This window comes from Heterodontus francisci, chromosome 6, assembly GCF_036365525.1.
Source record: "Heterodontus francisci isolate sHetFra1 chromosome 6, sHetFra1.hap1, whole genome shotgun sequence".
Classification (NCBI taxonomy): Eukaryota; Metazoa; Chordata; class Chondrichthyes; order Heterodontiformes; family Heterodontidae; genus Heterodontus; species Heterodontus francisci.
In genome coordinates, this window is record NC_090376.1 from 100,837,721 (window position 1) to 100,858,697 (window position 20,977).

Below are 20,977 nucleotides of genomic sequence, written 5' to 3' on the forward strand. Positions count from 1 at the left end.
TTGTTATCAGTTTCTGTATCCTTAACATTTCTAGTTGGAAATCATTCTTCTGTTTAGTATATATTACCCTTCAAGAAGTCTCAAAACAAAATGAGTCTAAAATGGCATTAGGGTTAGGGTTAGGACCAAACAAAATCCTGAATCAGTGAACTTCTCTCGCCTTGACCACTTAAAACACAAGAACTAGGGGTAAGTGTGGCTCATCTTATAAATTCAGGGTTAATTGTCAGTGTATTGTAGAAAATTAAAATCTCAAATCAAAATTGTGGGTATGTGTCATTCTATGTTTTCATTCTCCTTCAATCCATTAGTGTCAACAACTGGAAACTGACAAATCAAAACCCTCCTAATAATGCTGCTTTCACACTTGCTAATTTCATAAATGGCATTTAGACAACACAAATGGCAAATGTTTTGTTTATGCAATTCTAGACTGCACCAAACTTAATTGAAATGGCCCAAAATAGATTGTGATGCAGAGGACCTACTAGATAGTGTGATCAAAATGCACTGTGAAGGGATTAGTGTTCTGACTGACAAGTCTCTATAATGTGGCATTAAACTGTGGTAGATTTAAGGGGAACAGGGCTGCAGGTTTCCTGTTAGCCTGACACCAATTGGCAATGCTGTTCTGGCTCAGTTTCTAATCCTTACAGTTTCTGTAACCTGACCCATCTCCCACACGCAATCCCAACTAACCTGAATTGTACTGGCATTTCACACACTCAAAAGAACTCAGAGCTGGTAAGACTGCCATTCCGAGTATGGAGGGAAAGCACAGTTTCAAAATCTGAGATTATAACTGTTAGTTCTTTTCAAATCTATGAATGAAATTAGAAAAAAATACATGCTAAGACGGATGAACTTTTGGCTGATTTTTCAGCTGTAGAATTTGAGTGTGTAAGTTGCCACACACGTGAGTTGGGTTGGATCAGGGCCACCACCAGGACATTGCTTGGCACTACTACCAGGATTCAGATGGAGCTTGTCAGCTACTACCATCAATTGAGTCAGAGCTCTCAGACGATGTTAAATAGGTCATTGCTGGCAGCTGAAGCCAAGTTGGGGTTATCAGTGGCATCAGAATGGAATCGGGTCAGGACTGCCAGTTTTTATTGGGTTAATAAAGGGAACACAGCCACTTCTACCCAACTCTGCACTATGACTCTTCCATTCAAGTTACAGTGGATAATTGGGAGATCCCCTGTGGAATATTTGCCCCATGTACTTTGCGCATAGGTCTGGTGCATGAGGTGTAATTGCAAGACCCAATTTTGTGTGGGAGGTCTGAGAACACAAACACACACTAAATCTCTCCACAGCAATGTCAACACTGAACAATTTCACCTTCATTTGAGTTCATGCTCCTTCCTTTGACAAAACAAAGTTAATAATTACCACTGACAGATCAAACGCTTATAAAACTAAGGTACTTTCTGTATTTTATTATGTTTTGTTAGGTTACAACGGTCACTGGCAGTGTTTGAGTGGGCTGTGATCAGTGCTCTAACAGGGTCAGTAGCAATTTCATGGTGCAGATAAAAGGCATCTTCATTGTTATGTTTATGCTGCTTCGAGCGTGGGTGGGATTGGCATAATTCCAGGAATTTAATCTATCAAAAATGAGGTTGTGATGATTCTAGATTCATCTTGGTTCTGTCTGAGTTGGGATTGTGATAAGTCTAATTTTATCCTGGTTCTATCAGAGTTGGATTGTGATGACTCCAGTTTCATCATACACAGCACAGGCTCCAAACTGTTCTGACCTGAAATGGAAATTGCTGTCCTATATATGTCATAGGACCCTGATTTCCAAATTAAAAGAGGCCGATTGCCTGAAACAAGCCAACACTTTGGACACCTGGTGGTAGGTTCCTTTCAAATACCAAACTTAATGAGACGGGAAGGCTACCAACCTCATTTGAGGCTATTACCATTCAGTTAATGCAAGGTGAAGGCAGTGCAAATTAACCCAAAGCTGTACAGGGTGGAAAGGACAACAGTGCCCCTCCAATATCTATATGTTTCCTTGTACTTGAATTGCCTCTTAAAATTTTGTTGTTAATATTATTATTTTGCTGTGCTATCACGTTATTTTTGGTATACTGATTATAAAAAATCTTTAAATAAAATATAGACTTGCAACAGAATTGAACTAAAGCATTAAACAGCATTGGTTGATGTGTTGAACTGATTCTCGTTAGTTGACGGAAATTTTCAGTGCAAAATAAGGGTGGTTGTCAAAATATAATAGAATAATAAATAAAATATAACCAAAGTAAATTGGATAAATATACATGCTGTAAAATCAAAGTTATCGTCACAGAGAAGGAAGTAAAAGAAATCAGGTGATATGTTGAGGGGAAATGAATATAAAATGGAAGCTGGTAAAATAAATGTTGTGTTGGTCTTTTAAATCATTGATCATCTATAATTAAAAGTTTTAAAAAGTCCAGGCTGCCCATCCCGTCTTTATAATTTATCCAATAAATAAACCAATTATGAGTTGTGATAAATTGATGGCAAAGGATCACTTGATGTGTGCTGTTGATATGTATTTTCAAAATGCAAAGTCAAGTAAATCAGTTGTGAATGCGGAAGCAGTGGAGCTGGTTAATACAAATAGAATGCACACTGAAATTCAAACTTCAAGAGTACAACTTATGTAGACGGGATATTTCTGTTTTTTGCAACGTTAGTTGTTTTCAGCAAGAGTCCTTATAGAGATTGCAATTGGTTTTAATGTCCCTGGATTATGGTGTGGAATAACCAGCCAAGACCACCTTCTCGATTGTTATCCAGTAGCATTTGCTGGAAAGTGCAATGTTTAGCTAGGATACCATTGGGTTTAGCTATGATAGATATATTGGACAAGCTGGGGCTGTTCTCCTTGAAGAAAAGATCAAGAGGAGATTTGATAGAGGTGTTCAAAATCATGATGGGTCTGGACAGAGTAGATAGGGAGAAACTGTTTCCATTCACAGAAGGATCAAGAACCGGAAGGCACCGATTTAAGATGATCAGCTAAAGAAACACCAGCGACATGCGAAAAACAATTTTACGTAGCAAATGGTTAGGATGTAGAATGCACTGCCTGAGATTGCGGTGGAGGTAGATTCAATGAGGCAGATTCAATCGTGGCTTTCAAAAGAAAATTGGACAATTATCTGAAGAGAAACAGTTTGCAGGGCTACGAGGAAAAGGCGGGGGAGTGGGACTAGGTGAGTTGCTCTTGCAGAGAATCAGCATGGACACGATGGCCTCCTTCTGTGCTGCAACTGTTCTATGATTCTATGATATCCCTATGGTTGGATTGCGGATGATGCTGAAGCCTTAATTTTAACCCTCCTCTGTTCGCAAGACTGCAGCTATTGGGTGGGGCGGGGGATTGGTGATGGGGTTAAAGTATCAACATTTATCAGAGCCTTGGTGCACATACTCCACACACCATTTTAAGTGGCAAATTTGCAAATGAGGGCCCTACTGACATTTAAAGTTTTAGGTTTCTTTATGTAGTTCAGACCCTGACGCCATTTTAACCAACAACATCAAGGCTCGTACCTCATTCAGGCCTTGCCAGGGAAAAGTGGCGCAGAGGATCAGCAGACTCAGAAGAAGGTCAAAAGCCTAAAATTATATATTTCTTTTAAACCAGTTTTCTTGGTGCCCAGGAACACAAGAACACAAGAAATAGGAGCAGGAGTAGACCATATGGGCCATCGAGCCTGTTCCGCCATTCAAAACGATCATGGCTGATCTTAGGAGTCAACTCCACTTTCCCACCCACCCGCCATATCCCTTGATTCCCAGACAGGCCAAAAATCTGTCCATCCCAGCCGTAAATGTATTCAACGATGGAGTATCCACAATCCGCTGGTGTAGAGAATTCCTAAGATTCACAACCCTTTGAGTGAAGTAATTTCTCTCATAGCACTCCTAAATGAAGTGCTATGAGAGGACTCCTTGTCCTGAGATTGTGCCCCTGTGTTTTTGATTCCCCGTCCAGCAGAAATAATTTCTCAGTGTCGACCCTATCCAGCCCTTTTAGAATCTTGTATGTTTCAATGAGATCACTTCTCATTCTTCTAAACTCCAGAGAATATAGGCCCAATTTACTTAGCCTCTCATCATAGGACAACCCCCTTATCCCAGGGACCAATTTAGTGAACCTTCACTACACCACCTCCAATGCAGGTGGATCCTTTCTTAAATATGGAGACCAAAACTGCACACAGTATTCCAGAGGTGGTCTCACCAAAACCCTATACAATTGTAGCAATACATCCTTATTCCTGTACTCCAATCTCCTTGTAATAAAGGACAACATGTCATTTGCCTTCCTAATTGCTTGCTGTACCTGTATGTTAACTTTCTGCGTTCCTTGTACAAGCACACCTATCTCTTTGAGGCGCAGGAAGATTTCTCTGAGGCCAAATTGAATCCTTGGGCCTCCTCTGCCGCAGCCTTTCCACAGTCACCTCGGATACCCTTCACATATCTTGCCGAGGTCAGCTCCTATGGGTTCCTGGCTGCAGCCTCCTGCCATGTTCTTCCTGACCCCTGCTCACCTGCCTGATGTCATTGATGTTGAGTTTGGGCATGTTTATTTAAATAAGGCCTGGGAATTAAAATGGGCCTGCTCTGACATCAGCATGTCGGGGCCAGCTTGGCACTTGCTCTATCGGCCTGACACTCCTCACTTCCCCCAAGTTAAAGTCAGGGCTTACACTGTCCAGGCTAATACATGTAAACAGCCACATGGGTAAGAAAATAAAGGCTGGCTGATGATCTTGAAATTCTATTGCTGTTTTTAGGATTCTAAAGGGACGAGATTCTAAAGTTGACCATGACAACCTCTAATCTGTGAAAGCATTTTCAGTGAGTAAGTGGACAATCTATGAAGCAGGCTCACTACTGAGATGGTGGAAGCAGTTGTATTGATTCATCCAAATTCAAATTAGAGTTTTTCCATAAAATAATTCTATGGGATACAGTATATGAATCATGATATGTCGTAAGTGTCCTACGCTTGGGAAGAAAGGATGACTTTGGACCCTTGGTTCCCGAAGTTCTCTATCACTGTGGTTTTCCTTACAGTCTGGGTCTGTGGTAAACTAATTGATAGTGGTTGGTTCCTATAATTAGTCAATAAGTCCATTATTGTTGTATCATGCGTCTACCAGGATGGTCGAAGGTGAACTAGATGGCCCTTTGTCTTTTATCGTCTATCAATGCTTATGTTACTATGAACCCCAGAATTAATCGGTACCTTCAGTAGAGGAGAGCAGAATATTGAGGGGACATGTAAAGCAGCAGTTAGAAGAGCTGAGGGAAGACCAGTGGAGGTGCTGAATGTATGTACAAAGGCTGACCAAAGTGAGGAGGGTGGTGGTGGGGCAGGGGGGGGAAGTGGAACCATTGCAACAGTTAAGAAGCAGAACATAAAAGGTCAGAAGTACAGTTAGTAAGTAGTGAGGGAGAGATGAAAAAGATGGAAATGCACAGCAAGTACAAAATACGCAGAATGCAGGATAAATTAGATGAACTTTATTAAAGAAATAACAAGTCAAAATGGCTAGGCTATTAAAATAGAATCACAAGAAGCAAACTGAGGATGTAAAGAGAAACAGCTGAATGATAATCCAGTAAGAAACAGTAACATAATGAGGCACGAAAAGCATCCATTTAACACAAACAAAAGCAATGAATAAACAAATAAAGATCATCTTCAATAATTATTTTATGTAATTAAGTTGAAGAAATACTATGTTGTTTAAGGAAACTATTTTTACAACTAATTAAACAAATCAAATGCGATAGTTTATTTCTATCACATAATGAAGCAATAGGAACATAGGAAGATAGAAACAGGAGTAGGCCGTTCAGCCCCTCAAGCCTGTCCCGCCAGTCAATGAGATCATGCTGATCCGCGGCCTAATTCCATATACCTGCCTTTGGCCCATATCCCTTAATATCTTTGCTTAATAAAAGTCTATCTCAGATTTAAAATTAACAACTGTTCTAGCTTCAACTGCTGTTTGTGAGAGAGAGTTCCAAACCTCTACCACCCTTTGCGTGAAGAAGTGCTTCCTAACATCTCTCCTGAATGGTTTGGTCCTAATTTTTAGACTATGCCCCCTAGTTTTTGAATCTCCAACCAGTGGAAATAGTTTACCTTTATCTAGCCTGTCTTTTCCTGTTAATATCTTGAAGACTTCGATCACATCACCCCTTAGCCTTCTAAATTCTAGCAAAAACAGGCCTAATTTGTGTAATCTCTCCTCGTAACAACCCTGTAGTCCAGGTATCATTCTTGTAAACCTACGTTGCACTCCCTCCAAGGCCAATATATCCTTCCTAAGGTGTGGTGCCCTGAACTGCTCACAGTACTCCAAGTGGGGTCTAACCAGGGTTTTGTACAGCTGCAGAATAACCTCTGTGTCTTTATACTCCAATCCTCTGGATATAAAGGCTAGCATTCCATTAGCCTTTTTGATTGTTTTCTGCACTTGCTCGTGGCATTTTTAAGATCTATGCACCTGAACCCCCAAATCTCTTTGGACATCCATTTAGAAAGTACCCTGCTCTATCCTTTTTTGGTCCAAAATGGATAACCTCACACTTGCCCGCATTGAAATCCATCTGCCACAGTTTTGCCCACTCACCTAGTCTGTCAATATCTCTTTGCAATTTTATGCTATCATCTAGACTGTCTACAATGCCGCCTAACTTTGTATCATCAGCAAATTTGGATATATGACTTATTATGCCATCATCCAAGTCGTTAATGAATAATGTTGTTCATGATATCACTAGTTAGTTATTTGGAATGTGAATTTAATATGCAATTAATAGCTTGCATGTAGAGCTAGGTAGAAAATATCAGCATAGTTAAATTCTCTTCATGACAGAATGAGTTTACATAGGAGTTAGGTTTTGGAAGTTTTGAAGAAATTGGACTGAGTTTCATAGGACAATCAACATTTGAACTCATACCCAAAACCATCAAAGAAAACAACATCAGTTCAGTCAAGTTTTAGTTTGTACACACAGAAATGGTTGGTGCATTTTCAGGCCTGCCAGACAGCCTGTTGTTACTGTCATGGAGCATAGAGGAGTCCAGCTCCAACTTGGTCCAGGGCTTTGTGCAGAGCTTGGAGACCATCCTTTACAATGTGGAAGTGGTGGCCAACTCTATGAGTGCACTTGTAGATCCAACTATGAGACAGCACCTGATGGTTGATGTCTCAGCTTCCATTGCAGAAGAAGCAGAAGCAGTGGAAGCTCTGACTGAGGTCATGAGATTTTGGCTGGTTGCCATGCAGACTTATGCTTGCAGATCTCAGTGCTCAAAGGGTCGTGCAGGTTCTCGCAGTAGTCCAGCAATCTGTGCTCCAACAGATTACTAGGATTGCTGAGGTGCCACCCCATGGGAGTGGCAGTGGCTCCATGGATCACAAAGCTGCTGTCCTCACTCTCAGGATGGCAGCATTTATGATCTCACCACTGCCACTCTGCCAGTGCCCATGCTGTTGCCGGTCAACCAGCCAGCTCAGACCGCTCCTCCCATGCTGAGGTGGTGCAGTCTGAAGTTGGATCTTCAAAGCCCAGAGTGGCTCAAGGACATCCTTCAATGCCATCTGCAATCTCCACTACAAAAAGTCAACAATCTTCCACCAGCTTTGCTGAAGTCAGTGGGTTAGCACTGCATAGGAGTACTTGGTAAACACACTCAAGACAGGTACTAAGGGAATGCACAAGGGTGAATAGTTCAGTATTGGTTGTATAATTGGATGTGTTGTTAGATAATATTGGTATGGAATGGTTGTTTTGTGGGGGCTTTTATCTCAGGATTGTGGCCAAGATGATGCTGTGATAGTGCATCACAGAGGAATGCTAAGGTGGGGAACTGTTCAACAATGGGGATTTGGGGTTTCATTCAGGGGAACCAGAGGCTGATAATGTGCTGGCGGACAGCACATCTGGAGCATGGATGTGTCAACTGCCTCCTTCCTTCCTCCTCCAAATCTTCTTCCTCCTCCTCTTCTTCCCCCTTCTCCTTCTCTTCCATCTTCTGAGGTGGTTGCCAAACCCCTGGTGGCAAGGGCTGTGCCATCATAATGGTCAGGTTGCAAAGAATGTAACAGACCACCATGAATCGGGATACCTGCTCCAGTGAGTACTGGAGGCCTCCAAGCAGCAGAACGATTGCTTTAGCAACCTGTTAGTTTGTTCAATGATGCTTCTCATGGCTGCATAACTCTCATTATATGAGTGCAGGCCACAAGTGGTGGGGTTACGAGGGGAGTCATCAGCTAGCTGTAGAGGGGATAACCCTTGTCATCAAGCAGGCAAACTCTGGTTCAACCTGGTGGCTGAAGAAAAATGCCAGAACAGTAGACTGGCACAGGACAAATGAATCAATACTGCTGCTAGTTTAGTGGGCATTCACCAGCATGATGAGCTGAGTGTGGTCGCATGCCAACTGCTCATTAAATGAGTACTACCCTTTGTGATTTCAGTACATCTGAGCATTGAGATGCGGTGAGTGCAAAGTAACATGTGTGCAGTTGATTTCACCCTGCACCATGGGGAAGTCCGCAATCCTGGCAAAGTCACATGCACGTTCCTCCAGCTTCTCTCTGTGTCGAGAGAGAAGACAATGAACTTCCCTTTCCTGGCATTCAGAGCCTCTGTGATCTCCCAAGTACAGCGATAGATGGCGAACTGTGAGATGTTTGCTATGGGGCAGCACAGTGGCGCAGTGGTTAGCACCGCAGCCTCACAGCTCCAGGGACCCGGGTTCGATTCTGGGTACTGCCTGTGTAGAGTTTGCAAGTTCTCCCTGTGTCTGCGTGGGTTTTCTCCGGGTGCTCCGGTTTCCTCCCACAAGCCAAAAGACTTGCAGGTTGGTAGGTAAATTGACCATTATAAATTGTCACTAGTATAGGTAGGTGGTAGGGAAATATAGGGACAGGTGGGGATGTTTGGTAGGAATATGGGATTAGTGTAGGATTAGTATAAATGGGTGGTTGATGGTCGGCACAGACTCGGTGGGCTGAAGGGCCTGTTTCAGTGCTGTATCTCTAATCTAAAAAAAAAATGTTGCCTGTTCCAGCCTGGTAGCATGCACTGGTGAAATAATTCAGGGCCATGGTCACTATGACAGCCACTGGCAACACTGTTCTCACCCTGCTCTGAGGCTGCAGGTGTGGTTCCAGTGGTGGCACAGTTCTGTGACCACCTCTATGGTGAAGTGCAGCCACCAAATATACTGTTCCTGGATTGAGGGCAGGTAGGAGAAGTGTTCTCTGAAGACCCTAAATGAGTAAGGCCTTTGGTTTAGAGTCCTCCTCCCTCTGTGAGCAACTTGTCTTCTTTGTTGTCCTTGCACCATCTCCCTCTAATGTGGCAACCCAGGGGGACTGCAACTATAGCTCCCATGACTGGGAGCAAGTGGTTTACTCAGTGGCCTCGCAGTAGCAACTAATGCCTTCTCAACATCTAGCAACACCCCCTGCAGACTTTACCAACTTTTCTCAACTCCTCCAACAACCCAATTCTCGTACAAACTCTGCAAGAGCCAGTAGTAAGTGAGAAGTAACTAACTCACAAGTTGGATGATGATGGCTTTAAATAACACTATATGGTGGACCAGGCGGGGGAGGGGAGTCCGCGTGCTGCTGAATGCATATTCTGCTGTGCATGTTTAAAAGAGAAAGTTAACTAAAGTGGCGAGGTTGAAAATGGCAGATCGGGCATCAAATCTGCGTTAGAAGCTGATTAGAATCACAATTTGCCCACTCTGCATGCACATAACGCCCACACCAATGTTTTCAACAAGATGGTGTTCAGCGAAGGCTGCACTGGAAGTGGTCAGGATTGGTGTGTATGCCTTTTTTCTCATAAACTGACACCATGGTGCCAAAACTACCGGTACTTTGGAGGCAAATTTTGAGGCCATTGGCCTATAATTTATTACATGTGGGATCCATAGTCATCATAATTCTGGCCCTGGAAAAATCCAATGAGAACAGTATCTGAATATTTCAAGTGCATCACCTACTTCACCAGGGTGACCCTGAACACCATCAGGCTCTCTTACTCCTTATTTGCCTGATTTGAAGAAGCCAACTGAGAAGATGCAGTCCTGTTGGACAACAGTCTTCACTTTGAACCATTCTGACATTCTTTTCTTCAAACCTCGCACAAACCTTTGTTTCCTAACATATGTTCTTCAGTAGTACAGTAATCTTTCTCCTATTCTCTGGACATCTGGAGATGATTTTCCACATGAGCAGTTACAGTAGATAGTTGTGTTGTTGGTAAACTTCAGGAGTGCCTAAGTATCTGTGATCAATAAATTAAGACACCCAATCAGTCCTCAGACATAATAATCATATTTTACAACAGCAGAAGAGTGACTTTACCCCTACAAGGGACGAGGCATACAATAATTGAGATGGGATCATTTAAAAAAAAATCTAATGACACAAAAATCAAGAAAGCTGTGGGGATGTGGTTGACTGAGGCAGAAGTGACCCTCATTGTACACAAGGTGCTGTAAAGGCCAGCAGCAATCTTTGTTAAGGAAGGGCACTGCTCCAATCCACACTCCTGTAAACAAGTTTGGGAATAAATAATAACACCACAATCTTGATCAACAGAGGGTCTTGGTAAGACATCTTATTGATGCCAAGAAGACAAATAAAGAAATTATAGTGTTCAGCATTTAGCCAAGACAACAAAGATTCATAAGGTGTTAGAATAAATTGTGTGTATCGGTTCAAAAATCAATTTTTTATTGGGGAAATATGTCTGCAGACTTCTCTAGAAAGGAACAGTTGCCCAACAAATGCAGTATACCAACTTCTAAACCACTGGTTCTACTCAAGCATATTTATTTTTATTTTATTTATTTCGGGATACAGCACTGAAACAGGCCCTTCAGCCCACCGAGTCTGTGCTGACCATCAACCACCCATTTATACTAATCCTACACTAATCCCATATTCCTACCATATCCCCACCTGTCCCTATATTCCCCTACCACTTACTGAAACTAGGGGCAATTTATAATGGCCAATTTACCTATCAACCTGCAAGTCCTTGGCATGTGGGAGGAAACCGGAGCACCCGGAGGAAACCCACGCAGACACAGGGAGAACTTGCAAACTCCACACAGGCAGTACCCAGAATTGAACCCGGGTCGCTGGAGCTGTGAGGCTGCGGTGCTAACCACTGCGCCACTGTGCCGCCCTAATGTTGTCATGGTCAACATTATCTCATCCCTTTAGAATCCTAAAAACAGCAATAGAATTTCAAGATCATCATCTATCAAATCTCCTCGCAACCTTCTCTGCTCTAAGGAGAACAACCCCAGCTTCTCCAGTCTATCCACATAACTGAAGTTCCTCATCCCTGAAATCATTCTCGTAAATCTTTTCTGCACCCTCTCTAATGCCTTCATATCGTTCCTAAATTGTGGTGTCCAGAATTGGACACAATGCTCCAGTTGAGGCCAAACCAGTGTTTTATAACTGTTCAACATAACTTCTTTGTTGTTGCACTTTATGTCTCTATTTATAAAACCCAGGATCCCGTATGCCTTATTAACCACTTTCTCAACCTGCTTTGCCACCGTCAGTGATTTGTGCACATATACCCCAAAGTCCCTCCGCTCCGACACCCCATTTAGAATTGCATCCTTTATTGTATATTGCCTCCCCTTGTTCTTTCTACTAAAATGTACACGTCACACTTCTCTGCATTAAATTTCATCTGCCATATGTCTGCCCATTCCACCAGCCTGTCTATGTTCTCTTGAGGTCTATCACTATCCTCCTCACAGTTCACAGTACTTCCAAGTTTTGTGTCATCTGCAAATTTTGAAATTGTACCCTGTACACCCAAGTGCATGTCATTGAAATAGATCGAGAGGGCTGGATTTTAATGGCCCTCTGACAGCGGTGGGCAATGAAAATAGGAACAAAGGAGGCTCGCCACTGACGCTGATGCAGGCAGGCCCTGTACCGATCTTGACAGCGGCGGTGGGGCCTCGTGGCGGCTGCCCCACCGCTCGGCGACGGGACCCACATTAAAATATGTTAATGGCTACTTACCATGCAGGCCGCAGCGATTCTGCCAGCAGATTGGTATCTTCATTCTGGCAGCTGGCAATGCCGTGCCTTCAAATCCCCATTCGAGGAAACATTGCACGACACCTGTGGGGAGGGAGGGAAAAGGTGTTTTTCTCTGTGCAGGAGCGGAGGAGCAGGGTTACAACACTTCGGATTGGTCGGGGAGGTGATGGGAAGGGGTAAAAGACAAAGGTTTCGAACTTTGTTGGCAGGGCGGGAAGGTCAAATTTTCAAGGTAGGCTTTCTGGGGGGGAAAAGGGCAGGAATAAAGTGTAATGCCATAGTTGGGGGGGTGGTTGCAAGGGTGAGGGGGGGGGGGGGTTGGTGGGAGAGTGCATGGAAAGGTTACTTTATTCATTTTTTACTCTTTAACATAACTGTCCCCTAAAAATTTAAATGCTCAGTTAGGGCTTTAAGCCCTTTAAAAATGGCACTGGTGCCTGCACCTTGACACCGGACACTGTTGCCGGGGATGGCTCTCCCGTCCCCTCCACATCATCAGGGTGGCAGCCGCCCCTGACATGGTAATGCTTTTGGAATCGCGGCAGCTCTGCAACGTGGGCCCCATGCATGCGTGCGGTCTGCGAACTTTTAAAATGCAGCCTTCAACATGTTCCTAGTTTCAGAGCCACAGCGTTTCTCGAGGACAGACATAACATACACATTGTGGCACATTCAGCACTCATTCTGCAAACTCAGAATAATGAGATAAATCATCATCTTTGCCTTTCTCCTGTCTGATAATTGCATGTTGGGCATGGAAGCAGCAGTAGGCTCAGGTAATATGAATGGGTGGAAGAATCAAAACAGGAGAAAAGTGACCTATGCTGTGGCACATAATTTATTTTATCCTGCACTTGTTATATATAGCTTTGCCTCATTTTTCTTCAGAGCAGTTGCTTAACTGAGTCAGTACATGTGACCTGTTATAACCATCCTGATGTATGAAGTTTCTCATCTTTGCACAAGATTTCCTTAACTGAAATGGATGATAATCAGATGGTCTCTAACTGTTCCTGCCAGTGCAAATGCAGTCTGCTGCTTTTTTAGGGCAATCTGGTACCAGATTTTCAAATTGGGATTGAGAACCCGATACCTGGATGAATTCCGGGTCCCAATCCTGCTCCTCAGCTGTGTCACTCTTGTGGCGCTATTTTAAATATAAATGCGCTAATTGGGCAGGAGGCGAGCTTGGTGGCCAATTAATGGCCCCGAGTGCCTCCAGGAGGTGGGAGCTGTCTGCCTGGTGCCAGCAGCAAAAGCAGGCAGCAGCCATGTTAGGGACTGCTGCTGAAGAAAGTCGGCAGCTCTTTACAGGGACAGCAGCGTCAACGAGGATGAAAGGGGCCAAGCAGGAAAACTGAAGGTCCAGCACTAGCACTGGTTCAAGAAGATCCATTAAAAAAAACGTTTTAAGGCAAAGACAAATAAACTTTATTTGGCCCCGTGGCGACCTGACAGCTGTGCACCAGATTGTTTGGGATCGCTGAAATAGAGTTCAAAAATTCCATTCTGCACCAGACAGGCCCCTTAACAAGTTCCTTAAGGAACTTAAGGGGTCAGTAATTAGTGGTGAGTGGGTTTACCGTTCTCTCCACCCCGCCCCCACCCCCGCACCCCACCCCCACCCCCTGCCAGTTGCTTGAAAATTACAAACTGCCCTGGAGGCGTCGGAGCCCGGGACAACCTCCGGGACCATGATTTTGAAATCATGCCCATATCAGGTCCCAATCCTGCGGCCCTTTGAAAATCTGGCCGCTGGTCTTGGTCCGTCATCAGTACACTGCAAGTATGCTGCACAATTTGGCTGTCTCTTACTGGAAACCTCCCTCCCAAATATGGCAGTTTGAGGACAGCAATGCTAAATATTCTGATATGCCCATTTTCGAACAGGCAGAGGACACAGGGAACAATCTTTGTGCCTGAATCGGGAGGCCTGACGTACTGCTGATATTTGACCTTTGGCCTCATTTCCATCCAGGTGGTGAAGTGCTAAGGGCCTTCTGGTAAATTGCATGAAGATTTGGTCACTGCTAGCATCTCGGCAGCCCTCAGATAAGTGAAACCCAGGTGTGGGCATTAGACACCAGGAGAATCAGAGGTGGGGGCTGGAATTTAATGCCCCCCCTGATTGGCCAGCAGCTCTTGGACATGGGATTTCCTGCCTCAAAGGGGCAGAAGTCCCAACTGAGGCCAATTAAGGGACTGGGCCATGCAAAATTGTAGCGTGGCTTCCAGGCCTGGCAGAAGCGAGCTCGCCCTGACTTTTCAGCCAGTAGGTGGGTCCACCGCTGCAATGTTAAATTCCGGCTGGGGTGTGAGCAGGAGACCGGAGGCTAGGTCAGGAGAAAGGTTTGGGGCAGCAGCAGTGGCGATCGGTGGGAGCGGAAGGGGTCAGGAGGAGGAGTGCTAGCATTCTGGGTACGAAGCAGTTATGGTTCTGCTATTCCATGGCAACAGAGCATCCAAGATTCCGACAGTTACTATTTCTGTGAGTTTGTAGTATTGAATAAATGTCAGCCACAATTCAAAACAACAGGTTCGCATTCACATTAGCTGATCAAATTAGCCTGTGTTTGTTTGGAAGTAGATTGGCTCCTCCTTTGCAGTAGCTTTGCAGACAATTGACAGAAGTTGAGACATTTGTATCAAGTGAAGCTTGGCATAATGTTTTGATGGAAGCTAGATTTTTTTAACCTTCTCATGACCAATGACTGAATTAATGGGGCCTCTACAATGCTAAAACAAGGCAGAACTGCTTCACTTTTGTCATCTGGTAAATAATTTAATTACTATTTTCAACTCATCGGCACAGAAAATTTACCACTGTTTTTAACCTACATCAAGAAATGCAAGTCATCCATTACTATCCAAATGAGACTTGTAAGAATTTCAAATTAGCTACATAGAGTGTACAGTATAGAAATAAGCCATGAAGCTAAACTGGTCTGTGCTGATGTTTATACTCCATAACAGTCTCTTCTCATTCGATCAATCTCATCCCAGCCTTTCAGCATATCTTTCTATTCTCTTTACTCTCATGTACTCATCTAGTTTTCTTTTAAAAGCATCTCAGCTGTTTACCTCAACTACTTCCTGCGATAGTGAGTTCCAAATTCTAAATGCTTGGGAGTCACACCAGGTAGAGCATTTTCTCCAATTTCTCAGCAATGAGTCACATGCCTGTTTAATTGAACAAGACCAGAAATGTTTTCATTAACCTCATCACTCTTCAGTTCTCTGTATCACTCTGAAAATCTGGTTAACGCATTCAATTGCTTCTGAAGCTGTTCAACTTTGTTGCATCCATATGTCCTATTTCAGGAGAATTCAACCCCTTGGGGACAAAATTCATAACACCCAAAAACAAGCACAGTGATCGCGACTAACCAACAATTGTTCCTTCCTGTGCAGGCAGCTGCAAACCTTGTGCTGCTTGCTCATTTATAATATTGTAGCATGCAGCCAATGCTAAAGACATTGTCAAGTGACTGCCACCTGAGCAGGAGGTGCCAAATCATGAAAAGTTAACACAAGTTCAAGCTAGACTGCACTACTAGCAGCCAGCCTGCATCTCTTAAAGGGCAGGTGCATTTTGACTGGAGCAGATGTTGGAATTCATTCTAAAGATGAGTTTGACCTGGAAAAGGCACAAGACTGGCACAACATGGCATAGAGCAATATCCAAAGCAGTACTGGAGATCCTGGTGCAGGAAGTGGAAAAAAGGAGCAGATGTTATTTTGGACCTGAAATGGCACCCGAGCACTGAAAAAACAGGTGCTCTGCAGCCAAATTTTATGGTGCTTCTATTGGCCTGGGCTTGTGTTCATCCAGTACGTGAAGGAATCTCAGCTTTATGGAAAACTTTATTATGTCTTCATAAGCTACAGCAAAGTACTATATACCGCTAGATCTTAAAGCTATGCAAACTGCTTGTAACATTATAAGGACAGAAATCATTTTCAGGATCCAGAACATTCAGTTGAGTCAACGAATCAAGTTGGAATGAACCATACTCCCAAAGTTTACCACATTTATACCCATAAGTGAAAACCCCTAACAGGACTTCCATTTATGGCAGTAAATTACATGAGACCCCACTCCTGTCTATCCTGAAGGTTATTACATGCTATTTCTTATGTTGTTGGCTGCTCAGTTCTTCTTTCTCACTACTTTTCAATTATCCCTATATTAGCTTACTTCCTGTTAGTTGTACTAATTCTTACATTATTTAAAAAATCGATCTTATCTATTCTACTGTTCATTCTTACTCTTTGTCTATAATATGGCTAAACAGAAACTGTCTCAGCTCCATTTACTTCTGCTTATTTCACTTTGACTGCCTGGTTTGCCCAAGGATCCTTTTTTCATTTTTCAGCAAACGTACATGCTCTGTTCCATGCACTCACTTCTTCTCACAATATGCAAACTATCCAATCATCCTTTGTGACCCACTCAAGTTACCACAAGATCTAACCCAACATTAAAATATATTACAATATAGAATAAAATATAAGCATACAAAATATTAAGCACCATTGAGCACCTGCCCATGAATACTAAGCAGTGGATTTGTACTTAAGCATCAAAGTACTTCAAAAATGGATGCCTCAGACCCTATTTAATTCTTCTCAGTATCACAAAAAGACACACATCAAAATAACATCGTAAGCTCACAATTTTTCTTTAATGGCTTAAAAAACATGAAATAACCAAATCTTATGTTGGATTTTTTTTCTCTATCCCTCTAACAGCACAGCTGTTGGTTGTAATTGTTTCTGTCTGGTTACTTTGTGACACAAATTGTCATGGTGCACTATTGTTACTCTGCAGAAAAATGACAATTGCTATCATGCATCTCCTTCCCACACTCAACAGGAAGTTTAACTCCTTGGCCCTTTTTCACTTGGTTGTCATGTGACCTAGGCTGCCCTCCTGCACTTTGGTTGTTGTAATTTTTTTGATTTGTTCCTGGGATGTGGGCATCGCTGGCTAGGCCAGCATTTATTGCACATCCCTAATTGCCCTTGAGGAGGTGGTAGTGAGCTGCCTTCTTGAACAACTGCAGTCCATGCAGGGTAGGTACACCTACAGTGCTGTTAGGAAGGGAGTTCCAGGATTTTGACCCAATGACAGTAAAGGAATGGCGATATAGTTCCAAGTCAGGATAGTGTGTGGCTTGCAGGGTAAATTGCAGGTGGTGGTGTTCCCATGCATCTGCTACCCTTGTCCTTCAAGGTGGGAGAGGTTGTGGGTTTGGAAGGTGCTATCTAAGGAGCCTTGATGCGTTGCTGCAGTGCATCTTGTAGATGGTACAATTGCTGCCATTGTGCGTCGGTGGTAGAGGGAGTGAATGTTTGTCAATGGGGTGCCAATCAAGCAGGCTGCTTTGTCCTGGATGGTGTCGTGCTTCTTGAGTGTTGTTGGAGCTGCACCCATCCAGGCAAGTGGAGAGCATTCCATCACACTCCTGACTTGTGCCTTGTAGATGGTGGACAGGCTTTGGGGAGTCAAGAGGTAAGTTGCTTGTTGCAGAATTCCTAGCCTCTGACCTGCTTTTGTAGTCACGGTATTTATATGGCTACTCCAGTTCAGTTTCTGGTCAATGGTAGCCCCTAGGATGTTGATAGTGGGGGATTCAGCGATCATAATGCCATTGAATGTCAAGGGGAGATGGTTAGATTCTCTCTTGTTGGAGATGGTCATTGTTTGGCACTTGTGTGGTGCAAAGGTTACTTGCCACTTATCAGCCCAAGCCTGGATATTGTCCAAGTCTTGCTGTATTTCTACATGGACTGCTTCGGTATCTGAGAAGTTGCGAATGGTGCTGAACATTGTGCAATCATCAGCGAGCATCCCCACTTCTGACCTTATGATTGAAAGAAGGTCATTGATGAAGACAGTTGGGCCTAGGACACTACCATGAGGAACTCCTGCAGTGATGTCCTGGAGCTGAGATGATTGACCTCCAACAACCACAACCATCTTCCTTTGTGCTAGGTATGACTCCAACCAGCAGAGGGTTTTCCCCTTCATTCCCATTGACTCCAGTTTTGCTAGGCTCCTTGATGCCATGCTCGGTCAAATGCTGCCTTGATGTCAAGGGCAGTCACTCTCACCTCACCTTTTGAGTTCAGCTCTTTTGTCCATGTTTGAACCAAGGCTGTAATGAGGTCTGGATCTGAGTGGCCCTGGTGGAACTCAAACTGAGCAGGTTAGTGCTGCTTGATGGCGCTGTCAACAACACCTACCCTCACTTTACTGATGATTGAGAGTAGATTGATGGGGCGGTAATTGGCCAGGTTGGATTTGTCCTGCCTTTTGTGTACAGGGGATACCTGGGCAATTTTCCACATTGCTGGGTAGATGCCAATATTGTAGCTGTACTGGAATAGCTTGGCTATGGGTGCAGCAAGTTCTGGAGCACAGATTTTCAGTACTATTGACGGAATGTTGTCAAGGCCAATTGCCTTTGCAGTATCCAGTGCCTTCAGTCATTTCTTGATATTCATGCGGAGTGAATCAAATTGGCTGAAGACTGGCATCTGTGATGCTGGGGACCTAGGAGGAGGCCAGATGGATCATCAACTTGCACTTCTGGCTGAAGATTGTTGCAAATGCTTCAGCCTTATCTTTTGCACTGATGTGCTGGGCTCCCCATCATTGAGGATATTTGTGGAGCCACCTCCTCCAGTTAGTTGTTTAATTGTCCACCACCATTATCAACTGGATGTGGCAGGACTGCAGAGCTTAGATCTAATCCATTAGTTATGGGATCGCTTAGCTCTGTCTATCGCATGCTGCTTGGCACACAAGTAGTCCTGGGTTGTAGCTTCACCAGGTTGACACCTCATTTTGAAGTATGCCTGGTGCTGCTCCAGGCATGCCCTTCTGCACTCTTCATTGAACCAGGGTTGGTCCTCTGGCTTCATGGTAATGATAGAGTGGGGGATATGCTGGGCCATAAGGTTACAAATTGTAGGTGAGTACAAATCTGCTGCTGCTGATGACCCACAGTGTCTCATGGATGCCCAGTTTTGCATTGCTAGATCTGTTTGAAATCTATCCCATTTAGCACAGTGGTAGTGCCAAACAACACGATGGAGGGTGTCCTCAATGTGAAGACAGGACTTTGTCTCCGCAATGACTGTACGGTGGTCACTCCTACCAATACTGTCATGAACAGATTCATCTGCGACATGCAGATTGGTGAGGATGAGGTCAAGTATATTTTTCCCTCACCACCTACCACAGACCCAATCTCGTAGCTATGTCCTTTAAGACTCAGCCAGCTCAGTGCTACCAAACCACTCTTGGTAATGGACATTGAAGTCCCCCACCAAGTCTATATTCTGCACCCTTGACACCTTCAGTGCTGTTCAACATGGAGGAGTACTGATTCATCAGCTGAGGGGGGGCAGTAGGTGGTAATCAGCAGCAGGTTTTCTTGCCTATGTTTGACCTGATACCATGAGATTTCATGGGGTCTGGTGTTGAGGACTTCCAGGGCAACTCCCTCCTGACTGTATTCCACTTTGCTGCTGAGTCTGTCCTGCCGCTGGGACAGAACATACTCAGGGATGGTGATGACAGTGTCTGTAAGGTATGATTCTGTCAGGCTGTTTCTTGACTATTCTGTGGGACAGCTCTCCCAACTTTGGCACAAGCCCCTCAATGTTAGTAAGTAAATTTGTCATTGTTGTTTCCGATGCCTCAGTTAACGGTAGGTGGTCCATCCAGTTTTATTCCTTGCTAACATTGTAGCAGTTAGGTATATCTGAGTGGCTTGCCAGGCCATTTCACAGTTAACCACATTGCTGTGGGTCTGGAGTCACACATAAGCCAGACTAGGTAAGGACAGCAGATTTCTTTCTCTAAAGGGCAGTAGTGAACCAGATGGGTTTTTACAACAATCAACGATTTTTATGGCCATTATGAGGCTATCTTTTTAATTCCAGATTTTTAAATTAATTTAATTTAAATCCCACCTTTTACTATGGTGGGATTGGAACCCATGACCCCAGAGTAATACCCTGGATTATTATTAGTCCAGTGACAATAACACTATGCCACCGCCCACTGCCTCTACAAGGGCAGCATGAAAACACAAACGGATTGAAATTAGTCATGGGCAGCAGCAACTCAATGAAAATCAGGCAGGATGTAAAATGATTGCCTGTTTTGCCCTACCATGAAAGACCAATTTTACTCCCAAAGCTTAAGGCTCAGATGAAATTTTGGACTGGAGTTTCAGGCCCCTGATATAAGGGCAGGCCCTTGTTCAGAAAAGCTTCTTCCAGCCATTTCTAAAATTAAATGTTATGGATAAGTTTAATGATTTTGTTTTGGAATGGTGTCCTTTGTTTTGCGTTTGTTACATTATAAGTCTTACTATTAACTGTATACTGTAATCTGGTTGAAGAAGGAAATTGTCAGCTGAAAACAGTGTGAAGAAATTAGTTGAGAAATTTGATTAGTTTGGTTTGTGGCACTTGGTGGTTCGAGATTGCTGATTTTGAAAAAAACTGAGGAATTTGATTGGGTAGTCTCATGGTGCTTGTTCATTGATCATTTGAGGCTTTTAATCTGTTTTGTGAATGATTGCTACACATTTGGTCAATATAAAACTGGAACCAATCAGCATGATTAACTTAACAGATAATGATTATCTAAACTCATCATGAATTTTGGCATGCACATGTCTAACACAAGCTTCAAGTGTGAGATAAGTCACCTTGAATGCGTGCTAGATACTAGCCCTTTAATCAAATAGCTGGAAACCTGGGGACGTGAGTTATATTATGAAATATGTAAATGATAGTTCATGAAGTTAGTG